At 38.3% G+C, this 19,723-nt stretch overlaps 1 protein-coding gene across 16 annotated transcripts in view; it reads left to right on the plus strand.

The window, feature by feature from the left end:
* Positions 1–59: 59 nt before the first annotated feature.
* The window catches only part of mbnl1 (muscleblind-like splicing regulator 1), a 102,054-nt gene continuing 82,390 nt past the window's right edge, over positions 60–19,723 (plus strand). For 12 of the 16 annotated variants that reach the window (XM_088346533.1, XM_088346550.1, XM_088346552.1 and 9 more), the window contains exons 1-3: positions 60–186; positions 6,021–6,222; positions 7,253–7,442. The gene's annotated coding sequence lies outside the window, so the exon portion shown is untranslated. Of the gene's footprint in view, positions 187–497; positions 679–1,616; positions 1,700–6,020; positions 6,223–7,252; positions 7,443–11,292; positions 11,488–19,723 lie in introns of those variants that run through there. The other 4 variants (XM_088346546.1, XM_088346549.1, XM_088346545.1 and 1 more) reach the window with 3 other exon arrangements.

Below are 19,723 nucleotides of genomic sequence, written 5' to 3' on the forward strand. Positions count from 1 at the left end.
GTCATAAGCTCATGCGGTGGGCAAGTTGTTACGTGATAACGCCGCGCCTGTCTTGGAATGTAAAACTCGCTAAATCAGAGGAATCCCCTAGGAATGTTATGTGTGACGTCACACGAACAGGGCTCTCGCGAGATTTTGAGTGATACCAGTCGAATGGTACTCATAACTTGACACTAATGAAGTTTGGTAAGTATTTTTTTCATTCACTATTCAATATTATGAAATAAATAAGCTTCAAACATGATAAAAAAAATGGTGTCCCCAAGACATATTACATTTTCTAGCTCACACACTAACTATCTAAGTCGACCATAAATTAATACATTTGGTTAGCCAAATGTCGGTCATTTAGCTAACCAACAACTGGCGAGTGGTTGACGTAATATAAATGAAGCTCTCGCGAGATATCAATTGAGAACAATGTAACGAGACTTTAAACAAGATTATCAAAATAATAAGCTTCAGACTTCGGTAAATTAAATGGTGTCCTCAACCCAAAATGAAAGTAGAAGTTTATGCACAAGGTGGGCCTGATTATCTATGTTGACCATAAACTAATTAATGTGGTCAGCTAAATGTGGGTTCGTAGCTGGTAACGGAATTGAAATGAGGCTCTCGCGAGATTTTGAGTGATACCAGTTTAGTGTACTACTGTATAAGCTAGAGTAAGAAAGTTTGGTAAGTATTTATTTTCATCCACTATTCAATATCATTAAAACAAATAAGCTTCAAACTTAGAAAAAGAAAATGGGGTCCCCAACACTAAATTTTCAAGCTTACACACTAATTATCTAAGTCTACCCTTAATTAATACATATGGTTAGCTAAATGTCGGTCATTTAGCGGACCAAGTCAAGTCAAGTCATTTTTATTTGTATAGCCCTTAATCACAATAAGTCTCTAAGGGCTTCACAGATTACTCAGACTATTTTTCAGCCGACAAGAAGAGTAGGTTATTATTCATATGCAATGGAGTAGAAGTGAGTTTTAAGTTTAGATTTAAACATTTCCACTGAGGTTGCAGATCGGATCTCAGGGGGGAAAAGCATTCCACAGCACCGGTGCCCGGATGGAGAACGCTCTCGAACCAGCAACCAACAACTGGCGAGTGGTTGATGTAATAGAAATGATGCTCTAACGAGATCTTTATTGACAACAATGTAACGAGACTGTAAACAAGATTATCAAAATGAATGAGCTTCAGATTTCAGTAAATAAAAATGGTGTCCTCAACCCAAAATGAAAGTAGAAGTTTATGCACAAGGTGGTCCCGATTATCTATGTGGACCATAAACCAATAAATGTGGTCAGCTAAATGTGGATTCATAGCTGGTAATGGAATTGAAATGAGGCTCTCGTGAGAATTTGTGCGAAAACAGCCGCAAGGATACTATGCCATGATGTTGCATGAGGCTCAAATAAGGTTAAAATAAATAAATGAACAAAAAACTTCAACAATAATGTAAGCAGTTTTTTTGTACGATCGAGCATGTTAAATATTATTAAAACCAGTGCAATAATCAATTTAGTTCGTGAATTGTGGCAAATGTCGCTCATTTGAAACTGGTGTGTGATTGACGTAATAGAAGTGAGGCTCTCGCGAGATTTTGACTGAGCGCAAACCTAACTTAGCCTTGAGGCTAAAATGAAGCTAAGCAGAAGTTAAAAAAAGAAAATGAATAAACATGACGAAAATCTGGTAAGAAATGTCTTCGTTCGACCAAATATATTATAGATTATTTAAACAAAAAAAGCTTCCGACTTGAGAAAATAAAATGGTGTCTTCAACTCAAAATTAAGTTTGAGGCTGGGATAACTATTACTCAAGTGGGGCCTAATTATTCGAGTCATTCGTCAATCAATTTAGTTAGCTAAATGTAGCTAATGTAGCTAGCACTGGCGCACGGTGTGTCTTGCAAGGCTCTTTGGCTTCCAGTTCAGGGTGTCCCTTGCCCACTGCCCTAAGATAGCTGGGATGGGCTCCAGCGCTCCCGCGACCCTAATGAGGAAAAGCGGTGCAGATAATGAATGGATGTTGCAGTAAAATATAGAAAGGCAAACATCTGCATTCCACTTTGCGTTGTCATCCGTCATCAAAAACCAACACGTTGTGATGCTGCAGTTGCCACAACTTGTCGATCAATTTCCCTCATCAAATGTTCTCTAAATATACAGATTAAAAAAAGACAATTCAAAAGGCAGTGAGAGAGAAGCCCGGCCCGACGCGAACTCGAAGTAATGATTGACATTTTAGGGCTGACCCGCATTTCCGGTCAGGTTTGTGCTTGAGCTTAAGATCTTACCTCCCACTTGACTTTAAAACCATCAACAGAAGTAATTCATTTTGATATGACATATTGACCATCTTCTACCATAATTCAAAAATAATCTGATATTGTTCCTGCAAATGTTGTTTTTGTTTAGATTTCCCTCAAGTTTTTATGAATATGCCCCGTCACAGTGTTTCTCAACCATGTTTAAATACACCAATTTTAATAGAGTTCTACTGATCAATTCACTGAGATTAGCTGATTTGTTTCAATTTGGGGAATGGGAGTACCTGACTCTTTACTATAAACCTGGTGTTTTACTGCCACTTTAATTTGTTCTTGTTGTCTGGCACCGTCCTCTGCTTCTGGTACATGATTAATGGAATTTTTGTTCCTGGATGACTGAACCGCTTTATATACAAACAAATCATTTCGATGCAAACAATTGGAGCCTTTTGATTTTAGACATCATTTTTATTTAATCATTCCATTCCAAATGTGACCCCAAAGGGTTGAAGGCAAAACATCCTACTCTCACAATTCCTCACTCATCATTTTAGCCATGTCGCTGTTGACCTGGCACCAACGGCAAAAAAACAGGACAAGTAATTTAATTTGCTTCTGCTTTCGACCTTGAAACGGGGAAAGTAGGTTACTGGAATCCCAATGGGGCAGTATTGTCACACACAATCTTTTCTGAGCAACTGAAGGAATACTTTTTGTCCTAGGTATGTCCGACATATAATATGCTAATTACTTTTAGTTGAATTTGCTTTTTTCCTGTATTACATACAGATGTCAGTTTTACAATTCTAAGGAGATCTCGAAGTTTGGTAATTTTAACGTGCTTCAATTGTCATCTTGCTGAAACAGTGTCTACTTTTACATGGAGGGAATAGTGCGACCAGAAGTCAGATTTGAGGAGTAATCAGAATGACTCATTTACATGCCTAGGGGCAAAAAAAAACTCTATACATAGCATTTAACTTTTGAGTAAGTGAAGATTCATGTCACTAAATTCAACTAAGTACTAGGCTTGTTTTCTTTTTTCTTAAAAAGTTGTCTCCAGTGATGCATCACTTATGTTTACAAGGTGTGCTCACACGTGGCTAGTCAGAAGCATAGACGTACACTATGTATATATGGATACAACTGTTGCATGTGCAATATTTGGAATGAGGCATTTCGGCCATTGGGGCTGAAAATAAAATGTAAACTGCCTAGAGAAATCTATTGGGGCGGCAGTAGCTCAGGAGGTAGAGTGCTCGTCTTGGGATCAAGGGATCCCAGTTCGAATCCCGGCTCGTCCATGTTACATGTCGAAGTGTCCTTGGGTAAGACACTGAACCCCTAATACCCCTAATAAGCAGGTTAGCGCCTTACATGGCTGCAAGGCTGCTATTGGGAAATGTGAAGCACATTGTAAAGCGCTTTGGGAAGTCATTGACTTGAAAAGCGCTATATAAATGCAGATCATTTCATTTTCATTTCATTTCATTATCAATACACAAGTCTTGTGTTTGCATGTATCATTCATGTCTTGAATGCAATGACCAGAATGTTTTGCGGCATAAAAATGTCCAGGTTTTAATTATAATATCAAATGTAATTTTTAGTGACCACTGTAGTTATAGTATTTTAACGACAGTTGTTGGTCATACATGATGGGCAGCGTTGGTACGAAAGAAAATTACAACAACTGTTTATTAGACAAATTATTTAAGCCCTTCTCCCTGAATGATCTGATCTAAAATTTGTCCTGTCACTTTCTCTTATTTAAAGGTCCTTTACTCATACATTTACATTATCACCTGTGAAATGGAATGAACGTATGTACCAATGTCCTCATTTCTCCCTGTGGGCTGCTCGTAATTACTGTCATAACTTCTTGTCCAGTGGACGTGACACCTTTAATCACCCCGTTGACAACGTCTTGGGTCGGAACTCGATATTGGTCATAAAATCTAAATATAAGGCCCTGGAGGCTGAGATGTTTCACAAAGCTGCAGAACACTTTCACTGGTAATAATAAAAAAAGATTCTCGGCTCTACAAGGTAGCTGCTGCGTTTCAAATTACAAGATAAGTGCTTATAATGGTGTTTTGCTACTTAAAGGCTTACAGAGTTGTTTTAGATGTCTTTTAAATCTCGTCCTCGTTACTCGTCCTCATCAAGTCAGAACGTTTTACATAGAGACCGTTTTCCAGTTTGTCTTTAATAATATAGTCCCATCCCGCTAACCTCATTATGACTCACTAATCATAGTTCTCCGCTTGATTCCCTTTTAGTAGCTATCGACTCTTTTGTCGGAGCACTCTATAAAATTAAACTTCTGCCAATGTTTGTCTTTCTATAAGAAGAATCAACTGGAGAACAGATGAGGAGCTTTTTGTTGACTTTTTCCTCTCATACATGTGCTTAGTCCAGGAAGCCGTCTGTTATTTACAGTCAGGATCTTTTGTGTGATTGGCCAAGGCAATGTAATAACGTTAGGCACTCATCTCGCCCGAGTTTTAGAATTACAATAGGTGGCATGTTGAGCTTGCCGGTTGCTAGGTTACTAAGTGGCCTGTCTGCTACCTCTCTGAGGATGCGTTTGATAGAGTCCCTATCATCCTAGCAATCCTCAAATATGACAAGATAGACAGACCAGTAGGATTTTTTTCCGTTAATGTTGACCCTTTTTTGTGATAACCGTATTTATTTGTGTATATGCGCATTTTTTCTTACCTACAAAAGAACTCACATGTCTAGGTGTGCGTTATGCACAAGGTTTTACTGTAATCTTTTACTGTAATTAGTTGTACAATGATTGATCAGTAGAAAAACATTTGATGCAAGAGGAATCGAACCCGGTTCGTTTCGGTGAGGGCGCTGAATTATAACCACCAGATCATCTGTCGTATAGATAACATATGAGAAAAGGCATCAGACTTTATCCAATTATCACACTATTTTGACTTCTGAGTACCAGATAATGGCGAAAACAGAAAGTCGTCCTAAAGTTATAACAACCCTGGTGTATCTGAAGATGAATCGAACTTTGAATTGAACATTGAACAAATACTGTACATTTTAGGTTGGTATTGTGTTCACAATTAAGCCTATGTTGTCAATACATGGTTTTAATCATGGCCACATGTATTCACAACCATTGTTGCTTAAAATGCTTAGTTTGGGCTCAGAAAAAGTGAAACAAAATTTTACATTGATTTTTAATCAAAAGAAAACTAGAGATGAATGTCATCCACATAAATACGTTTAATATCTTGATTGAATAGTATTGCTAAAAAATGAGCAAATGTGATACCACTTTGTTTTTGATGGAAATAAACTATACAAAACAGTTGAATTTATGTATTGCTTAACAGTAATTTCATTGTTGGTTTGCTTAACATTATGGACTGAAAAATCCACTTTAAAGGCACCTATTGTTTACACTAAAATAAAAAAACTTTTAACATTATTGACAAGTAGTCAAGAAACTAATATTTAAAGAAGCCTTAGTGTTGTTGTTTTTTTTTTATATATAGACTCAATAACTTTGATGTCATATCCTGCCTTTATCTGATCCGATAACCATCGGCCCAGTAATTATTGTGCATCCCTAGTCAAAAGCCTCCTCTGAGTTGATAGGGTTGTAAAATAAATTTGGAAAGTAACTGATACTAACGAAATGGACATGGCTAACAAAAAAAGTGATCACCATTCTAACCATCACCTCTTTGTTTCTCACCCACAATATCTTAGCGTGGATCGGAATGCGGGAGTGGCACTCGCCAGAGAGCCGTAAAAGGGAAGAAGTCTCACTCTTGATTCCTGGCAGCTCTAGTAGGAGCGAAGACTAAATTAGGCATGGTTTCATTGACTTCCAATTCCCAGAGTCCCAGCATCCCTGCAGCCCAGAAGAGGAGAGGCCGGGCGCTGCTTTCAGCCTCTGATGCCCCGCCCGGTACGTTAAATGATATCAATAGCTGAGAAACCTCGCTGAGAGCTTGCTTCTCTTATATTCCATTATGACTAGAGGAAAATAATAAATCCGACAGTATGCACATGCTGTATGTGTTTTTTTTCCATTTACAAGCGAACTTACTTTACTCCAGTTTAATTCAGAATTTCATTTGCAATGACCGTATTTTCCGGACTATATGGCGCACCTAAAAAAAAACAAAAGATTGCCAGAAATGTGCAGATGCACCTTATAGGCCGTAAAATATGGTAAATCAAATTGGAAATGCACAATTACAATAAAATGCTACTAATAAATTAATAGCTTCATAAACACTCAAAAAATGTTCATCTTCTGCGTCACGGTAGACTATTAGCAGTGATTTCCGCTTGTACGTCTCATATGTAAGACTCATCGTCACTTTTCGCCAGTCTCTTAAAAGACTTTGGCTAACTCCAAACTTACTTTCTGCTTTCCGGGTCCATATTTTAGTATTTGCTGTTTGTAATATGCAGAGTATGTTTTTTTTCTTTTTCGGTGCCATTTTGTTCAGTCTTCTTCGTTCTTGTGTATCTCATTTTTGGGGTAAATGTAATAGAACAGTAAACCACAGAATATTTGCACCTTGAATTGAAATCCCTTTTGAGAAAGTTAAAAAATATTTACTTTGGCGAAATGACGCATTCTTGACCTTTGTGTCCCGATTGGTAAGGTACCGCACATTTTTCGTCACAATATGGCAAGGTTGAAATTATCAACACAGGCCTTAAACGCCCTTTTGCAGTTTATTGTGAAAATAACATGTGAATTGATATACCGGGTTATGATTTGTAAAACTTTTCACAGATAAGTCTCACTCACAACAGTATTAGTTGCACCCACGGCCAAACTATGAAAAAAATTGCGACTTATAGTCCAGAAAATATGGTTATGTTGCTGTTTTTTTAAACAAGTCAATGTTGTTTAGTCCTGATAAACACGCACACATCTATGTTTACCAGAATATTTGACTGTTTCTCTCCCTCTGCACCAGGAGCCGTAGACAAGTGCTGAGTGTAACTGCACGGCCTAGCGTTTGTCTCTGCACGCGTGGGAGGAGTGGGTGGAGGGTGCTCCAGAGACCTCCAGAGGCCTGCCACAACATTCCTGTGATACTTGCAGAGAATTGCGGTCCTTGAGGGAGAAATGGGTGAAGGCCCTGACGAAGACCTGAACTAAAGGCGGTGAGTTGAAACCTGTCTGCTCCGAGGGTGTTATCACATCATTTTTTTTCTACTCTCAGAAAAGCAACCACTTCCTGATTCACCTTTATCTTTGCGCCGGTACACACTGCTCTCATTCTCTACCACTTCCTCTCGCCACACAATCACCGGCTGCAAAAATGCAAACATAACTGAGCACTAAAGTATTTGGACAGCAAGCCTTTTCTCCTGAATAACTTTGCCAATTTTGCTGTCAAAACATCTTGGGTTGGCTGGAATGTTTGTCCATTCATCCAAAATAAACATATATTAAGAGAACACATTTACACTGTCTGTCTTAAGTCTTTTTTATTATTTTTTTTCTTTATAGAGGTTGTTACTTGTGATTCAAAATCTAAATTTGTAGAGTTACCAAAACAATAACAAAAACAATAATGTTTTGTGTATGTAGAAGTAATAATTCGTAGCAGTAAAAATTTTGTACATCAAAATTTGTGTAAAAAATAATTTCTATCTGTAAATATACACACTCATGAAACTCAACTTTTAGTTGATATTTTTTTTCTGTTCCCTGCACAAACATATGTAGGGATCAGAATTTTCCGCGGATTTCCGCTGTTTTTGAACCCCAAAGGTCATTCCCGTAAATCGTCTAAATTCGATGAGAAAATATTTTGGGGGGGGTGAGGTATGATACGTGACTGTTTCATCACCCCAAGTTAGCAGTTAGAGATCGCGAGAAAAATCGGCAAAAAGAAGCGCAGCGCATTAGATCTATAACACACAACAAATAGATCGACTCCTACCATTGGTCGATAGGTTCGCTGATAACCAATCAGCGGAGCTTTTGTTCAGAGCATTGGCTTTCTCAAACATGGCGCTCCTTCCGGTCTTTTCAAACGGTGAAATGAGTGTTTGAAAAAGTAAATATGAAAATACTAAGAAAAGAAGACGAGGCTTTTGTCTCCGAGATTGATAAAGGAATCAAGAATAAATTTAAGTGGTCATGGCTGGAGAAGACTGTCACAGACTGACATGTATTTTCTTTAAGCATGTTCAGTTTGTGCATTCTATTTTCAAATTAATGATGAATGGTTATTAATGTATATACTCCCGTGTTATTTTCGATTGTTCTCGATTGTTCTCAGCTCAGGGATGCTGCTGGAAATGTGAATTTCCCTTCTGGGATGAACAAAGTATCTATCTATCTATCTATCTATATTTTCATATATATTGTTGATTAGTAGCTAAATACAAGGTCCATCTTCATCATCAAAACACAACAACAATGGTGATGGTTGTAACATTGTAATCCCCCAATTGTTTTAAACATCTTGAAACTGAAAAAAATACATGGTTTCTGTTTTGTTGGATTTAATTCATTCTAGTGCAATTTTCACATAGCAAATAAGATAAATGCCGTTGGCTTCGGGTGGGTTTGCCCCCCTGAGCCCCCCACCGGGCTCCGCCCTGGACCTGGCCGGGGCCTGCGGCCCCTGGACCCTGGCTATTTCAGCTGAAAATGAAAATCTCCATTCTGATCCCTGCATATGAGTTTTGTAATAAATTGAGCTACGTATGTTGCAAAATTGATTTGTTGTTGTATGGAGTACAAATGTGTACTCGCACTTTGTCAGAATAACTAACAAACAACAGTTAAATGTCACTAGATATTAAATCATCACTGTCATGTGAAAAAAATATATCTCAGAAATGAGTTTTTGGTTGTTCGTTAAATTGTTCCTCAATGGTTCATTTAAGAATAGTTGATTTCTTTAATATTAATGTATTGTTGCTTCCATGTAAAAAAAAATCTCACATGTTTTAGGGTGGGATTAAAGTGTAATTTCAATGTCTTACAGAGATGTGTGTGTATCACATGACAGCGACAGTGTTATTGTTCGCAATAGAAGAACTTTTTATATTCTAGTGGTGGTGACTCTTTCAACCACAAGTTTGCAGACGTAAAAACTATTCTTCAGATGCCAGTATGTTCTGCAACAAATACAAAGATATATACGAATACATTTGCTGTTTTTACAATAACAATTTTCTAAAGAACACAGCAATTGTTCCGTTGGTCGGTTGGTTGGATCCCTTGACGTCTAGGGTTGTAGGGGCACCGTTTCCTGTGGTGTTTCTTGGGCAAGTACAGCCTGGTCGCGTCCATTCCTCCCCAGACCAACAAATGTTTCCACCCGGTCTTGAAACCGGGACCTTTCGCGTGTTGAATGTGCTAACCACTGGACTACGGAAACAAAAATAATCAGTGATAAGCAAAGTCCGTGAAGTAAAAGCTAATTTTTTCACAGTTATTATACAATTTAACACTCGATTATACATTGAAACCAAAGAACGGACCCTTTTACAGGATATTACCATATTTTCCCCACTATAAGGCACACCTAAAAGCCTTTATTTTTTTTCAAAAGCTGACCATGCGCCTTATAATACAGTGCGCCTTATTTATGGATCAATATTACCGGTAAATCGCAAAGTCTTGCAACTAATGCAGCAGCCGCCGACTAGATTTTCCCCCGAACGCCAAGTAGTCCGCGGTGTTTGCTGGGATTTATTTACCGGCGTTTCATTGGCTAACCAATGTGCCAATCATAATTTCAATCGATCACTATTGGCTAAAGTTATTCGTAGGTAAAGGGGGCGGATCCTTTTTATCATTTACAGGCTGGCATAGGCTAAAGCGGCAAAACAAAGCCTGCAATTGGCCGAAAAAGATGAATGTGAATCACACGTTGGGTTGACGGCATAGAGAAAGCATTTTTTACTATTCTGTATTTTTAAATATTTTATTCTCCTGGATTTACTACACTCACAGATATAAGAGGACCATGGTTGCACATTATCATTGAACACAACGACTTCGGTGAGCTACTCCGGCTATATATTTTCCCTGTATCTTGTTTCAGACTGAACTCGATGTTTCTGTGATAAGCGGTGCAGATAATGGATGGAATGGAGTGTCTATTTTTAAATTAAACTCAATTCCAAGTGTTTATTGTCATATGCACAGTAAAGTTGCGAGCGAAAAAGAAAATATAAACTAAGGAATGGTTGGCATTTCTTGAATCCCAAGACTTTAACCTTCCGAATGATATTTGGAACGATGCATTTGAGTGACATCGTACGGACACCGCAACCGCACGTGTTCTCGACACGTATTTGCTTCTTTGCAAGCTTTCGGAATGTTAAGGGGGTAATAAGTTTGACTGAACTATCTGACTGTTATGTCGACGTTCCCATTGTAGCGCCTTATAATCCGGTGCGTCTTATGTATGTCAAATATAGGACCAAAAACAATTTTTTCGGGGTGCGCCCTATAACCCGGTGCGCCTTATAGTGCGGAAAATACGGTACATGAAATGAACTACGGTAATTAATGTACAACACGGGTTCTCTCAGTTATTTTTTAAATGTTTTTACTTCTGCAGGTACAATCTTTTATTTGCTACAACTTCCCCTTTTGTTACAACTACAAATGCTGATTTTACAATTACAAGTTAATTTTTTAATGCTTAGTGTTACTTCCATAGATAATAATTGTGACAATTATATCTCATTTAGGCCTTTTAAAATTGTTTGAAATGTCACAAAAAGTTGAAGAGGAAAAATCCTACATCATTGTTTATTCGTTGACTCATAAATTGCCTTTCATACTTTTGTACACATAGTGTCTGTTGAAACCACAGTTGTGAAAGTAAAGGGGAAGAGGAAGTTAAGAAAAAGTGGGGCGGGGTGTGCAATGAGCGGTATATATTGTGATGACCATATTTGGCATGACCTAATGCAAGGACAAGATGCAAATAGGATAAATGAGTAGTTGTCATGGAGACTTTATGTTGCGCAGAGATGGTTCGTTGTAAACCTGACTGCTTGCAGTATGGCCGTTGCTAAGCAGAAGGCGCTATTGTGAGTGAGCTAGAAAGTGAAGTAGCGGATGGATGGGGGAAGCTGCGAAAATGTTCCTTGGTGGTTGCCGCGTCAGCGTGACCTTTGCTTAAAGTGGTTTTGTCTTTCCGAGTGGCACTTCAACGCTAGACATACACAGGTAAGGTCACACTGTAAGCACACCATTTACCTCTGGTGATTTTTGAGCACTTTGGATTGTGTGTGCCCTCCTTTTATTTCCAATTTTTACTGTTATTGTTTGTTCTTAATACATGGTAAGGTTTACTTAAAGGTACTCTATATGCCAAGGGTGGTCAAACTTTGAGTTGCAGACTGCATTGAAAATAAATATAGGCAGAGCAGCCAGGCCAGGAGGGAAAATGGACTTGATTTTTTCATAACTGTCGGTACAGTGTCCAGATCATATACCTTGGCTATACATGGGGAAAAAAAAACATACGTATGAATAGTTATACTACCAGGCATTTCTATGTGCGTGTTACATTTCATTTCATATGTTTGTTTATTTATAGATCCTCATCAAATTAGTTTTGAAACATTCAGAATTAAAGCAAAGTAATAAATTATGCATTTTTAAGCACTCAATTAGATAATATGCATGAAAGAAACTCAAACTATGAATCTGTTCTCTTTTGCATTATATTCAATAAATATCTTAATTGAATAAATACATGCTAAAAATTTTACAAACAAGAAAAATGCCCAGTTAAAATAGTTCATATTGAAAATTACATTTGTGTTATTCAAATGTACACAATGCTGTAAATTATATTTATATTTATTCATATTTTTATGGAGGAACACTTGGGACAAGAGTGGCACCAAATGAACCAAATATTTTCATTTGAGACGTATGGGGGTCGCAAGTCGTAGTTTTGACCATCCCTTGTTTAAACAATTAAAATGCATAAGTAATCAAAAAGGAAAATAAATAAAGACATAATTGCTTTTTGAAATAAAATATATGCTGCTGTTCTCTTTTGCATTATATTTGGCAAATACTTTTATAAGTAAGCAAAATACTTAATGAAAATGCCAATACAGAAAAATGAATATAAAATGAAGTTTGCATTATTGGAATGTTCAAAATCCAGTGCACTATGCTTTATTAAAAAATTGTATTGGTATTTAGGAGAGAGCCACCAAGGAAAAGTGAGCACAAGCGTGGCATCAAAACAACAATATTTTTTAATTGGTAGTAGTTTTTTTTCCCCGGCTGAATTGTGGCTGGTGGCCCGTACTGTGCCCACCCCTGGTCTATACAATACTTCTCATTTAGCATGTTTATTGTTTATAGTTGGGCTAAGAGGATATTCTTGAATCTATTATTTGTTTTTTAGAGAGCAATATGTCACACCATATCTCGACAGAGAACCTGCTAGAAGCTTAAGTGAAAGGCCTCTTCGGAATGGCTGTTTCTATTCGATTCCTTTTTATCTTGAAGATAAAGCGTCCAGCTTGTGTAGGGAGGCGCACTCACAGACACAGACATGCATGCACACATTCTTTTTAGTGCCAGATGAGGACGAGGCGGCGCGCTTTTCCCTCGCACGGTATTTCAAACTTGACAGTTCGCTTGAATTGCACCTGCCCCTCCCTCTGCGGTTAATAAATGTTGAGAGAAAAACACCAAAAACAAAGCGCTTATGTCTGCCCGTCAGTGACACACTTTACAACTCAGAGCTGTATTTATAGCGGACTTGTTTACGTAGCGTCGGCCTTGCTCAGTCCTAATATAACATGTAACACAATCAGGAAATGACCCCGGCCGGTGTGATTTTGCTTTTTGATTCCACTGCCACCAAAATAAATTCAAGTTAAATAGGTTAGCTTGATTGCTGATCCCAGCTGCGTGTGCTCCCTCGCAGCCGTGCCGCCGCGATGCTCTGTAATGGAAGCCTAATGTGTATTTGCGGCTTAGTGATAGATGAGCAGTCAGAGGTTGGCACACCGAGGCTGGAGGACATTTCCCCAGGAGAACAAGAGTCCATGTTAGCCGGCTGGTGGCATTTGCAAGAGCCTGGGAAATAAAGCTATGGCATGATAGGACAGTTAAAGGTGTAAATTTGTTGTCATCAAAGAACCTGAGAAAGCATTGAAACAACTGTGAAAAGTTCCAAATCAATGAATAGAGTAGACTAGTCTTGAATAGAATATAATTTAGGGCTGAAACAATGAATTGATAGAATCAATTAAAATCGATTATTAAAAGTAGACTTGAGATGAAACGATAATTATAATTATCTTCATATAATTTTTTTTCCACTATAATTAATAAAAAACGTTCGCTATACTGTAACTCAATACATATATAAAGTGTAATTACAGGACACAAATACCAGAGAAAATGGGGACGCTAATGCAATGAAAACGTAAGATACAGACCAACATTCAGGAGACAAAGAAGGTGATTGGGACCAGCCAGTCATTTTGCAAGGATGGCGATAAAGCCGCTTACGCAGATTGAAAGGGAAAGAACAAGAACACGTTCAAAATGTGCTGCTGCAGAAAACAAGAATTCTCCTACTTTATTTCCTGTATGTTGTAAAAGGCATTTAAAAGGGGCTGAGAGAGGGGGTTTGAGAATCCCATCCTCTGTATTAATCTCCCAGAAGGAGTCAAGATCGCGCAGCTGGTCAAAGAGTGATGCCGTCAACCACCCTAAGACTTGGGATGCTGAATGTGAGTGGTTGTAGTATGATTGAGAGTAATAGAAATGAGATCGAAAGTAAGTTTTTGAGATTAAGATTGGATGTATTTGCATTGAGTGAAACTAAGTTGAGAGGGAGTTTGGGGTGTGTTATATGGCGATGTGGTAGGCAGAGTGTCAGGTGTGAGTACACAGGCAGCCAGGGAAGGTGTGGCTTTGTTGATGAGTGTAAAAGAGACTACTGGAATGGAAAGAGGTGTCCTCGAGTTTGATTTTGGTTAAGTGGGGAAGTGAGACGTGGGTGTTTCTGAGTGTGTGTGGTCCTGGTGCTGAGAGTTTGGATCGAACTTTAATGTTGTCGTGTTGGGAGATTCTAATTAAGAGTTGGTGATGTGAGGATGGAAGGGATGGTTGGAAGATTTGGTGTCCTGGAGGTGAATGAGAGTGGTGAGAGACTGATTGAAATGTGTCTGGAGAGGGAGCTAATGGTAGGAAATGGCGTGTTTAGGAAGAATAATGTCAATAACTACACATGGATTACAGTGGCAGATGGACGTATGGTTAAGAGAGCCTTCGATGGATTATGTGATGATCAGCAGGAAAGTGTGTGGGAGATTGTTGGCTGTGAATGTACTGAGAGGTGAAGCTGGGGAAATGTCTGGTCACTATCCAGTGGAGGCAAAATTGAGAGTGTTGTGTAAGTGGCAGGGTTATGGAAAGTAAGTGCGTGCGAGAGAAGAAGTGAAGATCAGTGTGTTGAAAAAGCGAGAGAAGCAGGATGAGTATGAGGGAAGAGTGAGGAAGTGTTTTGAGATGGGGAAGAAGGGATCTCTAAAGTGAGGGGAGGAAGAGCAGCAATGTCTGAAGACATGCTTGAAGCGCAGCACAGTTGAGGTGTGTGGAATGCTCAGGGTTGGTGGAAGTGTTAGAGTTAAGAGTTGTAAAATGAGAATCTGAGAGCAGCAGTTGTGGAAAAGTAAAAAGCATCTGAGGAATGGCTGCAGAGTGATGATCAGGAATGAGATGTATAGACAATATTATTTAAGTAGAAAAAAAAATCCTCATCCAAATAATTAGTTGAGTAAAAGTAAAAAGCACTTGGTGAAAAAAACTCAAGCAGTGAGTTACTATAGCAACATCCTATTTATTGATATTTCATCTCATCTCATTAGCCGCACCGCTTATCCTCATTAGGGTCGCGGGGGGCTGGAGCCCATCCCAGCCATCTCCGGGCAGTGGGCAGGGGACACCCTCAACTGGTTGCCAGCCAATCGCAGGGCACACAGGGACAGACAACTCATTCGCTCATCCACACCTAGGGACAATTTGGACCGGCCAATTCACCTGAAATGCATGTTTTTGGAATGTGGGAGGAAACCGGAGTGCCCGGAGGAAACCCACGCGAGCACGGGGAGAACATACAAACTCCACACAGGAAGTCTGGAGCTGGATTTGAACCCACGCAGGAGGTTCCCATGACATGAACTGTGCCGCACAAGCGCTAACCACTGCGCCGCCGTGCTACCCTTATTGATATTTTTTTCCTTTAAAAAACATACAATCAGATTATAAAATCATCAAAGTCCATCCAATCAACAAAAATTATATTTCATTTAAAAATAATATAAAACAATCATGGTGAATTCAAGTACTTTAATAAACAATTAAATAATAGTATAAATAAAATTAATAAATTCAGCACAAGTAGCACAATAAAAGTTCCAGTACTATTTTTAACCAGCTCTGCAGCCAGAACAACAAGTTAGCCCAGGCTTTAGCAAACCAAACTTTCGAAAGAACAATTTTGGACTGTATATAACTGTTTTAAAAAAATTAAAGAAATGCAATTAATAAATCAAAATGTCATGTTTATTTTTGAGTATTGGGAAAAAAACAACAACCAAGGTGCATAATGTACCCTTTTTCTTGGCAACGAAATCAGTGGAGTAAGAGTATTGTTTCCTCTTCATAAATTTATACAAGTAAAAGTATTGGGACTTTAAAATACTTTCGGAAATAGAAAATGTCCTTAAACTTACTCAAGTAAATGTGATTCATTACTACTCACCTCTGCCTTTTCCAAAGGGAAAGGTGACAGGCTGGTGTGTAGCAATTCAAGAGTCATAAGTGTGTTGAGTGTGGTCGGAAAACTATGGCAGGATTTTGATCGGAAGAATAAGGCATAAGACGAAACGAGTACTGTAGTTGGGGAGGAACGGTGTCGGTTTAGAAGAGGAAGGGGATGTACGGATTAAATTTTTTCAGTGAGGAAGTTGTGTAAAACGTTTATAGCGAAAGAAAGAGAAGTGTATTGGGCATTTATGCATTTAGAGAAAGCAAATGACAGGATAGATGAGGAGGCGTTGTGTCAAGGGCTAAGGGATATCTGGGGTAGGTGGTAGGTTGCTGCATGCTGTGCAAAGCTTGTATGAGGAGAGCTTCTTTGAGAGTGGGAAGTGAAGTGAGCATGTGGTTTCTGGTAAAGGTAGGTTTCAGGCAAGGGTGTGTCATGCCATATTGGCTGATCTGTGAATGGATGCAAAGCAAGGATTTTCTGGAGGTGTAGTGGTACCAACAGTGATGTATTGCTCAGCGGCAAGGGGTTTGAGAGTACATGAGCGTAATAGGTTGAATGTCTTTGAAAATGAAATGTTTGCGTAGTATGTGTGGAGTGACACGACTAGATACGTTAAGGAATAAAGAGGTAAGGAAAGGAACTGGTGTGGTGAGAGGTCTTGCTGAGAGGGTTAACGAAAACATTCTAAGCTGAAAGATTTTGACTAAAAAAGTATGCAGTGCAGAATTGGTGGGAAACGGAATGAGAGGAAGGCGAAATATGGTTGGATGGATGGGGTGAAACATTCTCTGGATTTGAGGTTTGCTAATATAATGGTTTCAAGACTGTTTGCAAGGGATAGATGTGAATGGCGAAAGATAGTTAAGAATGAATGATATGATGCGGAGGGGGTAAACTATTGTATGCTGTCGGGCTGATGAAGCATTGCATGGCAAAGCAACTTACCCCTTGTTGTCCTGTGGGCTTAGAGTTAGGTTTCAGTTTGGGAAGAGGGAAGGAGAATGAATGTTTAGTGACTGTGAGTGTGTTCTCGACTCTAGACACCTCCACCTCCCACTAGGGGGATATAGCTCTGGTATGTAGATAGATATAGATACATTTATGGTTATTTAATTATGGGGGTTATAAGTCTACCTCAGGTTACGTGCAATGTTCTGCATTTTGATGACCTAATTTTTTTAAATTTATTTTTTGTTTACTGATCTTAATATTTGTGCATTGCTGTAAAGTAGATTGTCATCATCGTTTTTGTTCTGACATTAAATATTGGTTAAAGCAGAATCTGTTTTTGTCAACTTTTACTCAGGGGTAAAGACTTAAACTTAAGATGTGAAAAAAAAGATGTTATAATTATCGTGATAAATATTAATATCGAATGATAACGTAGTTTTTATCGTAATAAGTGTTTGTCATATCGCCCAGGCCTAACTAAAAGTGTTTAAAAGAACAATTCATTGATCAACGTTGTTAAACATTGTATGCAACGAGATTAGGCATGGCGCTACAGGGTAAACATGTTATAAAGACTTTAAAGAGAGAAAAAAGATAGGACTGTCAGAATAAATACGCAAAACATATTTACAATGTAGTGTTTCAGAGACTGGTCAGGTCGTAGTGGCACCATTTCCAGTGATGTGTCTTCCATCCCCCTCCAGCCCAACAAATAATTCCACCCGGGGACCTTCCGTGTGTTAGGCGAATGTGCTAATCACTGCCCTACGGAAACACTATTACAAGCTACATTAATAGTGCTGTGATAAGCCTGATAAGCTGGTTAGCAAGCTTTGTGAGAGCTTGATAATGATCCAGGTGATTGGAATCACCGGTATTGGAGCAGAGAAACTCCAAACACATGCAGGATATGCGGCTCTCGAGGACCGGGTTGGCCACCTCTTTAATAGTGCTTCGTAACAATACTGCAATGAAAAATAGTGCAATACATTAACAACAAGAATTCCTAAATAAGGCCCAAGATATATATTTTCACAGTTTCGCGCACTTGTTTAGGGTCGTGATGGCCCTAGGGAAGAAACGGTCTTTGAACTTGTAATGTTAACACCTGTTAGTCCTTGTTTTAAGGGACCTGTAGCGCCTGCCAGAGGGCAAGTGGTCAAAGAGGTGGTGGCAGGGGTGTGAAGAGTCCCTTATAATGTTGACAGCTCTGTTGGCAATTAAGTCAGGCTTCATGTGTTCTCTACAAGGAACTATAATTTTGCTGTCAAACATTTGCATTCAAACTCTTGGAAATGAACCTCTTTGATGTGTCCAGTTGATGGAAACGTCCTTATATTCTAACTTGTATTCACTCTCGCACGTATGCCACTTCCTGTTTTCCTGTTTTTTTCCTGTTGATGAATTACAACATATGTGAACACATTGTTTTCTACTGTTTTGTTTTATTTTGATTTCTCTGTCTCTACGCAGGTTTATAACATTGTTAAATGTGATTAAGAGCTCTGCGTCTACCTTTTTAATTTATTTGATGAAATGGGATACATTTGATTTATTCTTTACAAAGGTTATTCTTATGCTGGGTTTATTGCCTGAAAATAAAACTTTGATTTTATTTATAATTTCTGATTACAAATCTAATTTTAAGCATTAATTGATAAAAAATAATTTGAAGAAATGGATTAAAAAATACACCTTATGAAAAATAACTCAATAAGTTTCAACAGTCAGAGCTCATGTAGAAAATTATACAATTTATATAAATTGCACAAACGTCTGCCCTTGTTGTCACAATGCAGCACATTTTCAAATGTACGATTTTTAAAATGATGAAATAATTGAATTCATTTTGAAAAATTGCTCACATGTAGTACATTCATTTACTAGTGTGGATTTGTATATTATTCGACTTTATTTCTTTTTTACACAGCAGGGATTGGATGGAGCCGACTCACAAACAACCAATCTTTATACATTGTAAATCAATTTCTGCCTCTTGCAACATGATAATGTGTAATAAATCTAAAATTTGCAATGCTAGTCTTAAGTAAAAATTCTTTATTGGAATTCATAGATCTCTGGTGTAAATTGTTTCACCTTTTTAATTAGGTAATTTTATGAATTAAGGTACTAGTGGTGTCTGCACTTGGTCTGTATCATTAATTTCTCATAGAATAAGTATTTCTCCTGGTACCAAAATGTAAATTGTGAAATTCAGACAAAACGCTGATGGATTGTGACATGATTTAATCAGTGAATGAATGCTACATGTTTTTTAAATATTAGAAAATGAACAAAACAACTGATTTTCTTTTGTACATTGGATTAGGTCGTCTTCCCCCCCAAAAAACAAGTGAGCAAGCCATCTGGCGTCTATCAACTTGATCACACTTTTTTATTGTCAAGGCAGTCATTGTCGCAAATACCAGAGCTTGTGGTCCTTAGGGTGGTAACGAACAGTATTTTAAAGTAAAAATGTGAGAATAAGTGACAACTCAACTCCAGTAACCTAATATTTTGTAAGGAAGTATAAAAAGTGAGCACTAGGGAAGGAGAGCTGGCCTGCGCTTGATTTTAGCGGAAAGAGGAAATTCCACTCCGTTCTAGCAGAGCCCAGATTTGTGGTGGTATTGTAATACGTTATCTCTATCACCATGTCTTTTTCCCGGTCCTAATCACATAAACACCTCTGTTCTA

The sequence above is a fragment of the Urocampus carinirostris genome, chromosome 1 (assembly GCF_059441175.1).
Source record: "Urocampus carinirostris isolate Australia breed hairy pipefish chromosome 1, RoL_Ucar_1.0, whole genome shotgun sequence".
Lineage (NCBI taxonomy): Eukaryota > Metazoa > Chordata > Actinopteri > Syngnathiformes > Syngnathidae > Urocampus > Urocampus carinirostris.